Below are 10,448 nucleotides of genomic sequence, written 5' to 3'. Positions count from 1 at the left end.
TGTGTGTGTGTTTGTGTGTGTGTGTTGTGTGTGTGTGTGTGTGTGTGTGTGTGTGTGTGTGTGTGTGTGTGTGTGTGTGTGTGTCAGCGGTGAAGGAGAATAGATGGAGGGTGGGTGGAGGGGGGGTTAGAGCCAATTCGATAGCCGATAATCAAGCGTGAAAATGAGAGAAGGGAAATTCTATGCAAACTAATGTGTTCTACACAATTACTCAATTAATAATTATTATTCTATTACCACCACACCACAGAGACTCTGAGAGGGGAGAGGGACCAGAGAGAGAACATACAGGGGAGAGGGACCAGAGAGAGACGAGAGGGAGAGTGATGGTGAGGGGAGGAACACACCAGGCTAAGAGTCTGCAGTAGCTGTAACATTTCCCATTGCCTAGTTAAGGCTGTGAGACTGGGGGTCAGCAAACTTAAATTATAGCGGAAGTGGATGGAAACGGCAGATGATAGAGAGGAACATCCAGCCAGATTGGGAGTGGAAGGTTTAGTACTACTATCTCATCCTGCTGCCCGCCTGCACGCTTCTCCCCACAATGCAGACCAGACCTGCAATCACAGCACGCTACCACCACACACCCTCCAGGACAATAACACTAACACATAGCAAAATGACACACCCCATAAAAGGCAAGGCACTTTGCATTAATCTTTTCAAATTTTCCCTATCCTGTGTAATGGTGATGTCGGAGAAACAGTTTACCATTCTGCGATCTTCCTGCGTGCATCTGTCTGTCTGTCACCATGAAGCAGCACTTTTAGGAATGCTTCCTTTCTATTCAATGAACATACATCTGTAGACAAAGTGACGGAGCTGATTTGGAGTAAAACTTGGTCACACATTGAAGTTTGAGGTCCCGAACTGGTTAGGTATTCAGACCATGTGTTTCAAGTTGGTATTGTCACCATGCACAGGATAAGGCAATGTAACAACAGTACAGTGCAGAATGCTTAACTTTGCGAGCTGCTTCCAAATAATGCACAGCCAGAACAGACATAATGCAGTAGTTGCCCGATGCACTAAGGGGGGCCAGACAGACAATAATCCAGTAGGGTTGCCCGATGACAGGCAGCCAGACAGAAATAATCAGTAGGTTGGCCCCCCGATGCACCAGCCACGAACTGACAATAATCAGTAGGTTACCCGAGCACACCAGACGACAATAATCAGCTAGGTTGGCCGGATCAGCAGCCGACAGACAATAATTCAGTAGGTTGGTTGATGCACACAGACATGACACTACATCAGTAGGTCGGCCCGATGCACAGCAGACAGACAATAATCAGTAGGTTGGCCCAATGCACAGCCAGACAGGACAATAATCAGTAGGTTGGCCCAATGCACAGCCAGAACAGACATAATCAGTAGGTTGGCCCAATGCACAGCCAGCAAGACCAATAATCAGTAGGTTGGCCCAATGCACAGCCAGACAGACAATAATCAGTAGGTTGGCCCAATGCACAGCCAGACAGACAATAAATCAGTAGGTTTGGCCGCAATGCACGCCAACAGACATAATCAGTAGGTTTGGCCCAATGCAGCAGCCAGACAGACAATAATCAGTAGGTTGCCCAGCAAGCCCAGACAGACAATAATCAGTAGGTTGGCCCAATGCACAGCCAGACAGACAATAATCAGTAGGTTGGCCCAATGCACAGCAGAACAGACAATAATCAGTAGGTTGCCCAATGCACAGCCAGACGACAATAATCAGTAGGTTGGCCCAATGCACAGCCAGACAGACAATAATCAGTAGGTTGGCGCCAATGCACAGCCAGACAGACAATAATTCATAGGGTTGGCCCCAATGCCCAGCCAGACAGACAATAATCAGTTAGGTTGGCCCAATGCACAGCCAGACAGACAAAATCAGTAGGTTGGCCACACAGCAGCAGACATAAATCAGTAGGTTGGCCCAATGCACAGCAGAAAGACAATAAATCAGTAGGTTGGCCCAATGCACAGCCAGACAGAGACAAAAATCAGTAGTTGGCCCAATGCACAGCCAGACAGACAATAAATCAGTAAGGTTGGCCAATGCACAGCCAGACAGACAATAATCAGCTAGGTTTGTGCCCAATGCACAGCCAGACAGACAATAATCAGTAGGTTGGCCCAATGCACAGCCCAGACAGACAATAATCAGTAGGTTGGCCCAAGCCACAGCCAGACCAGACAATAATCAGTAGGTTGGGCCCAATGCACAGCCAGACAGACAATAATCATAGTTGGACCCAAGCAAACATCAGATGCCACTGAACCAGACAACAATAATCGAGTGGTTGCAATGACAGCCAATAATAGAGGCCCAATGCACAGCCAGACAGACAATAAATCAGTAGGTTGGCCCAATGCACAGCCAGACAGACAATATAATCAGTAGGTTGGCCCAATGCAGCAGCCAGACAGACATAAATTCAGTAGGTTGGCCAATGCACAGCCAGACAGACAATAATCAGTAGGTTGGCCCAATGCACAGCCAGACAGACAATAATCAGTAGGTTGGCCCAATGCACAGCCAGACAGCACACAGAACTGCATTCCAACTGCTCTGCATGTCATTAGCATATCTCCACCTCATGGACCAAGCCTTTCATTTCCTCCTAGAGATGATACGGATCTCCTTATCCCAGATGTGATGACTGGGGGAGGCACAACACACAACACACACACACTTCTAATCATGAAAACTTTCGCAAAAATAACAATAACACAATAAAAGCCTCATCAGTTATAATGAAACTAATTTAAGTCAGCCAGCAGAAAGGCCTACATACAGTATCAGAGGACAACAGTAAGTGAGCAACCTCCCTGCTGCGTACATCCTTCTCTGTCCTGTCCCAGTGGTGGAGTGAGACACCCTCATAGGATTAAAGGAGAAGAAAGGAGGGATTATAACTTGGTGACCTTTCAATCCGCTGTCTGTCAGGGTGTACTAAAGCCACATATGCTTTAGGAGAGCTAATCTCCGTCTCTCTTTCGCTTTCTATTTTTTCACACCCCTCTCTCTTTGTGTCCATAAGGGATGTATCATTTCTTTATCCCCCTCCATCCAGATTTACTCCAGAAAATAAACTTTCTATCCTGATCTGATAAGAAGCCAGTCTCTATCCTGGGAAAAGGTCCGGCTGCCTCCAGTTTTCTCGTATTTCGGAGCGTCTGATAATTCTAAGGGCGACGGTGACAAAGGCCTGGTCTGATGGAGACCGTGTCTGTCAGGGAAACGGTATAAAGAGTCTGCACGGTCATAAAGCTCCACCACGTAACGTTACCTTTATTAATAAACAAACAGGGTTTTGATCCTGCTAGGATCTTCCTCATGTCATTTCACAGGAAGTGTCCCACACCCATATTTATAGACATAAGACAAGCAATAATTAGAAACAGTGACACCGAAGCGACAGTGACACTAATTTCCCGGCATTATTTCTCTCTCCCTTTCTCTCTCCCCCATGTACACTCTATCCCAATTCATTGTGGCTATACTGATAGCAGTTTGAAATGTCTGGGCAAAATTGAAATAGAAAGAAATACCCTCTTAAATAATCTGGTATGGTATTCACATATACACACACACCAGTGTTTGGTTCGTGTAACAATCATTGTGACAAATATTGCTGTTTTGCTATTTACATTGGATTGATTGACATAAGATAATTGTGGAAACCTGTGGAAGACTATGAAATATCTAACTGAAGGTGTAGCAGCCCATCTATCATTGTGTAATTCAACGGACTGCCTACATTATTCTCAGGCAGATTATTGTTATAAAGAAAATAGAGGGTTTTTGTCAGGTTAAGAGGGAAATTGTCGAGAAAAGCACTAAATATTGTGAAAAATATATACTTGGTGGTATAAACTATTTTTTTCTAGGCTAAATAAGGCTTAAAGTTGCATTAGATTAAAAGCTAATATTATAATTGAACTAATTTTAGATTAATGATGTGTATTATTTTGCTTAACAACGACTTTTATTTGATCTAGCCTAGTTTAGAAAAAGGACAATTAAAACAATTCGCACAATCATTAGGGTATAGGTTATGTTTAACATTCAATGTGTATCTTCATTAAAACGACTTTCGTCAAATTTGTTGAGATCAAAAAGGCTATGTTGTATATTATTTAGCCTATAGCCTATAGCTACAGTTCTTCATGCACTCCACTGACAGCACTTTATGCCCCTCTCGTGAACAAAAAGACAGACAGTAAATGAAAAGGAGAGAGAAAAGGATAGTTTTTTTTTGGAGCACCGAGAACCTGTAATTCACAATAAGTGGAAAACAGAGATGCAGTGCTACCCTCTCTTTCACCCTAAATCCTTGTGTTGGAAATCATTAAATTGCAGTGCGCACACTGCAGTTGTCCAGGGCCTAGGAGATGAACCCCGCAATAAAATCATCGGAATTACCGACACCAACCCGTGAGTGCTGCTCGTACGTAACCAGCTAGTGTCAGCACCACTCCAATGGGACTCAGTAGGGAGCGTCCTCCCCACATGCCTCGCCGGTCCATGATCCCGCAACACGCTATAGATAATCACCGCTTGCGTGCGAGCTCTCCATCCGTTTCATTCTCAATCTTTTATTCCCCACTCTCTATCTGCCGTTTTTATTCTCTCTCAACATACAATACTGCAAAGACCGACAATAGCTTACACAACAACTGACTCATCTTTTCATTACCTTTATTTAACTAGGCAAGTCAGTTAAGAACAAATTCTCCATTATGACGGCATCGGAACCTGCCTTGTTCAGGGGCAGAACAGATTTTGACCTTGTCAGCGCGGGGATTCGATCTTGCAACCTTTCCAACTAGTCCAACGCTGTAACCAGCTTAATAAAAAGTATGTTTCTTCCATAAAAAAAATGATACTCTAGGCCAAAATGCACCAATACATTTTAAAGGTCAAATAAATCCCTTTTATGTTGGCATGTGCGCCCAAAATAGCAACCCTCTATATCACCTAAAAGTAAAAAAAGAAATACAAATTTAACCCACACAAACGGTTAGAAAAGACAAAAATGAGTAGGCCTATTTCATATAAAACAAGCTTACATCGTTTTTCATTTTATTTGATTTAGGCCAACAAAAAAATGTAGTGTTCTAAGAGCGATAAGAATCTTAGAATATGAGTCTCCTGGGGAGACTTAGGTAAAAGCCACTAATTACCCCGTGGACCGCTGTGATAGTGACGGAGATGAAATTAGAGGAACAAAAAAGACGCAAACGCGCATCTGAATAACGAGCCACATTCTCAATAGAATTTTTAATTTGATTTTGTTGCAGGGTTTTTTCTCTCCTGTGCAGAAGACAGGGAAATTACAGAAAGAATAATACACTGCAAAACAAAGCAAGCCTCACGCGCACCTATTCACAGGACGGTTACACGCCTAATTTGGTCCAAAAATGATAATAAAAAGAGCTGACAAAACCGACTACAATCAGCCGCACGTGCATGCGCGCGCCCACGGTATCACGACAGGGCTCACGGTATCATAACAGGACGTAGGCTAATTTGACAGGGGCAAAAACACTTCAGCAAAAACTGGCACAGAAACGGTGTATGAATATAATGCAGAAACATTATCTTGTGGAACATTTATCAGTGTCCAATAGAAGTTGGTCTGATGTGAGAAACATTTACAAATAATGAGTCTTTAAAATTAAACTTGAATATCTTTCATTCCTTGATTTTTGATTCCATAAATACACTATGTTTACTAATCATAATTGATCATGATTAATGTACATATGATTCACAATGTAAATAGTTTTGCTGTTATAAATTCTAATATATTTCAAATCTTGAGCTCAAAAGAACACAAACTTTCATTAATGTAAAAACAATTTTATCCCAGTAATGTACATGATGTATCAATGTTATGATCATCTTTTGAAGAGTGCATGTCTCTAAGAGAACATCAAATTATCGGAATTGAAAAGCATAATTCAAGATATTGAGAGGGGAGGGGGAACAGAGAATAACTTCTCAAGTTAACCATACATTACCGGTACACTTCATGCTACTTGCATAGCTTACCATTCATACCGGATGAGATTTAGAGTTCAGGACAAACTATACCTGGGAAATGCTCCATGAATGAACCCTCTGCAAACCATCTCTGTGTGTTTTTACTGTCTTGCCTCTGATCCCAATCTGTAGATCCAGTGGATCCAGTGGATCGTGAATATATCCCACATATCACAGCTCTTCATCTCCAATGGCATATAGTGGATCCCATGTTCTGTACAGCAATACACAGATCCAACATACGGAGAATATCTTAAAAATGATGTATTGTATAAGGGGATCAGCTATAATCAGGAACGTCTGAGAGAGGGAGGCCAAGACTATTTTACAATTGAATCTGATCTATTTCACAACAAGGAAGTGTGCGGCGTATTTCAAACATACATTTCAAAGACTGGATCCATGGAGGGACATAAAAGGCGTTCAGGATGTGTGTGATCTTTACCTCAAAGCGCATCCCTGCTCCGTAAACTACATTACAGCTAGAGATGAACATGATTCCTTTACTTCACAAGCTAACAGTAGAACCTAGAATACACGTAGAATACAGTAAATACGTCAAATCATGGCATATATCATATCAATTCACTCTTTTTAAAACCTTCTAAACCACTCAATATTTCAGTGAGAATAGAATCAAACAACGACAAACTATAAGCTCACATTCATTGGGAAATAAATCCTATCTGAGAGACGTAGTCAACATGTACCTCTAAACAGATACAATATGCTATCTCTGTGCAATACCTTATACAACATGAGAATGAGCCTACCTATCATATTAATATATTGGAATCAGTTAGTGGGAGAAAAGCCGTGTTTTCAACTCCAGCCTGTCTGGCCCTACTACAGTCCTCTACATCACTAGCCATGAATAGAACCCCCCCCCAAAACATGTTCTCCATGTCCAACCAATACTTTACCTCTTATAGAGATTAAAGAGGTTTTAACACTCCGTCACTTTCTCTGTTTGGTTCTCTTCTGTTTCATGTTCATCTGCAGCTTCAGGCTCTACACACCCACTTAGGACACAGAGGAGAGAAAGATAAAAACATACAATTCATTACTCTTCAGCTTACAACATTTTCAACACATCCACACACAAAACAGCCCAGATTTACCATAGATCAGAATTTTTATCTGTGTTCCTTACATTGGAGGGAGAGGAAGATGTTGCAAAAGACATGTCTCAACTCCATTGTCTACTGTAAGACTTGAGGCCATATAGAATAAGACGTGTAGGTACTCTCATTGGACAAGGACACCGGACATGATGCTGAAGATTGATTGCAGTATGCACATAGTATAGCAGTACAAAAGGAATATTGTCCCACACCCATATATTGTGCCCCCTCCCTCCCTGTCCCTACTTCTTACCCATCCATTCTGTCAGTATCTGTCTCTATATCTCTCTTTTTCTTTCACACTCCCTCTCCGCTCTCCCTCCTTCCACACCTTCTTGCTCATCTCTCTCTCTCTCTCTCTCTCTCTCTCTCTCTCTCTCTCTCTCTCTTCTCTCTCTCTCTCTCTCCTCTACTCTCTCTCGTCTCTCTCTCTCCTCTCTCTCTCTCTTCTCTCCTCTCTCTCTCTCTCTCTCTCTCTCTTCTCTCCTCTGCTCTCTCTCACATCTCTCTCTCCTGTCTCCTCTCCTCTCATCTCTCTCTCTCCGTCTCTCTCCTCATCTCTCTCTCTCCTCTCTCTCGTCCTCTCATCTCCATCTCTACTCTCTGCGTCTCATCTCTCTCTCTCTCTCTCTCTCTCTCTCTCTCTCTCTCTCTCTCTCTCAGCAAGAGGCCACCACTGACAGCTAATCACCAGGGGATGGGAAAAGAGAGGGGGGCTATAGCTGTACACACAGACACACCATGATTGACATACAATGGTCATGGAATCTATGGCTCAACTCATCTCCCTCTTCCCCTCCCAAAAATCTTTCCTCTCCCTCTCTCTGTGCTGAAAAGACACTGGGAAGAGCGAGGGAGAAAACAGAGCGAGAGAGAGAGAGAGAAGCAGTCATCTCTACTAAACCAAAGCCAGAGCCAGTGGACAATGTAAAGATCAGCTTCAATCTTTGCTAATGCTCTCGCTCGCTCTCTCTCTCTTAATCCTCGCTCCATCAGGTGCAGGCATGGAAGGGGAGGAGGGAGGGGGGATTGTGATCTGGAGAGAGAGACTCCTCTCATATCATCCCTCCGTTGGCTCCATCCCAATGCTCCCAGCCAGCCACTGATCCTGTTATCATACCACTATAGAGAGAGACAGAGAAGAGTGGAGGAGGAGAGAAACAGAATGAGAGTCATATATTTCTTCGTAGTTTAAACAGGTCTTTGACACCATCCCCCTATACCCAGACACAGGGATGGTCAGGTCATGGCTTACTATTGACTGGTTTCATTGGGTTAAACAGATAGTCAAACCCCTGTCACCTTGGTATCATTATACAAATATTCTACTATAGTCATTCTCCATGAGAGATTTCAACTGGCTGGCTTACACAGTGATGGAAAAAGTACACATACTTGAGGATAAGTAAAGATTCCTTCATGGAAAATTACTTAAGTAGAGTGAATGTCACCCAGTAGAATATTACTTGAGTAAAAGTCTAAAAGTATCTGGTTTTAAATGTGCTATAAATCAAATTCCTTAAATTAAGCAAACCACATGGCACGATTTTCTTGTTTAAAAAAAAAACTATTTACGGACTGCCAGGGGCACACTCCAACATAATTTACAAACCCAGTATTTGTGTTTAGTGATTCTGCAAGATCAAAGGCAAAAGGGATGGCCTCATGTTCTCTCGAAAAGTGTATGAATTCGACAATTTTGCTGTCTGGCCTGAGCATTTTGGTTGTATTTATTTGCACCTAAGAAGAGAAGTGAAAGACAAAACAGTACAGATCAAAAACAAGGTTAAAAAGGTGTGTAGGTGAGGTTGAAAACCCAAAAGGGCTGTAATGAAAATATGTAAACCCATTTTAAATGTAATAATGATTTGGGGTGTCAGGGAAAATGTATAAAAGTAAAAAGTACAGATTTTCTTTAGGAATGTAGTGGAATAAAAGTAAAAGTAGTCAAAAATATTAATATTCAAGTAAAGTACCCTAACAAACGATTAAGTAGTACCTCAGAGTATTTTTACTTAGTTAATTTACCCCACTGAAGCCACAGGAGGTTGTAGGGCTGGACTGGACAGCACCACAGGCAATAACTCATACACCAACGTATGCACACACACACACACAAGTTTGCTGAATAACCCCTGCTGTTGACATGTTGGTTGATATGGAGCTTAGATTTTTCTTTTTAAACATCCACTTTAAACTGGACTCCATAGAGGTGAAACTGCCACGTCCGTTTGCAATATTACAACAAAACATATATTACTTCATACAATCATTACACATCATTGTGATAGAACAGCAGAGTATGTACTACGATTTATTTAAACATGATGCTGGATGTTCATTTCCACAAAACAAAAACAAGTGCGCCTGAGGCGCTGTTTCGCCTATCGCGGATCTCAATTTTACAGTACACTAGTTTGGCTTATTGTAACTATCACAATAAGACCTGCATGTCTAATCTCACTTTTGATGAAAAAGAGATTAGGATGATTCGGACCCGAGTCTCCATTCATAGACCAGAATACTGCTTTCCAGGAAGGACTTTTACCTTGCGTTTGCGCATTAGACCGCCCGCCATCCCGACATTTGAGCAAAAACATAAGGGTGACTTGTAAGAAAGTTGTGTTGATTATTAGACGATTGTATATTCTGGATATGTCAAAGGCTTTACTAAAGCCTTCACACTACTTGAGGAAGCACTCCCCCTACTGACTGATTTAGTACCTACAACGTTAGTTCCCGTGTTGCTCAGTCGGCAAGAACGTCGCACTCCCAGGATCATGGGTTCAATTCCCTCTGGGGTAGTACACTAAAATGTATCCACTCACTGTACTGTTGTGGATAAAACCATCTGCTAAATGGCATGTATTATATATATGACCTCTCATGCTACACACCCTGAATTACAGCACACAGCCAGACATAACTCCTCAGCCATTTCTACAGCCACACAGACAACAGATAACATTACTCCTGTCTGATGAGCCCTTGATTTATTCTCTCAGTTAAGGTGTGATGTTATCTTTCAAAATGTTCAGAGAAATAAGAACCCCCTTACATTATTCCTTCTCTAACTGCCAGGGTTATTTCTTGACAACAAAACAACAGACTGTATGCAGAGTAGAGTTAGAAGGACTGCATAATTAACTAAGCTCTAGTCCATTTCCCCTGATCAGTGTGACACGATCCCACCAGTATACTGACAGCTCCTACATCCCTGTTGGGAAAGCTTGCCACTGTGACAAACATACACGTCGATTCCCTTTCTCCCAGGACAGAGTGGG

This window comes from Salvelinus sp. IW2-2015, linkage group LG36, assembly GCF_002910315.2.
Source record: "Salvelinus sp. IW2-2015 linkage group LG36, ASM291031v2, whole genome shotgun sequence".
NCBI lineage: Eukaryota > Metazoa > Chordata > Actinopteri > Salmoniformes > Salmonidae > Salvelinus > Salvelinus sp. IW2-2015.
Note: the sequence above shows the minus strand (reverse complement) of the source record.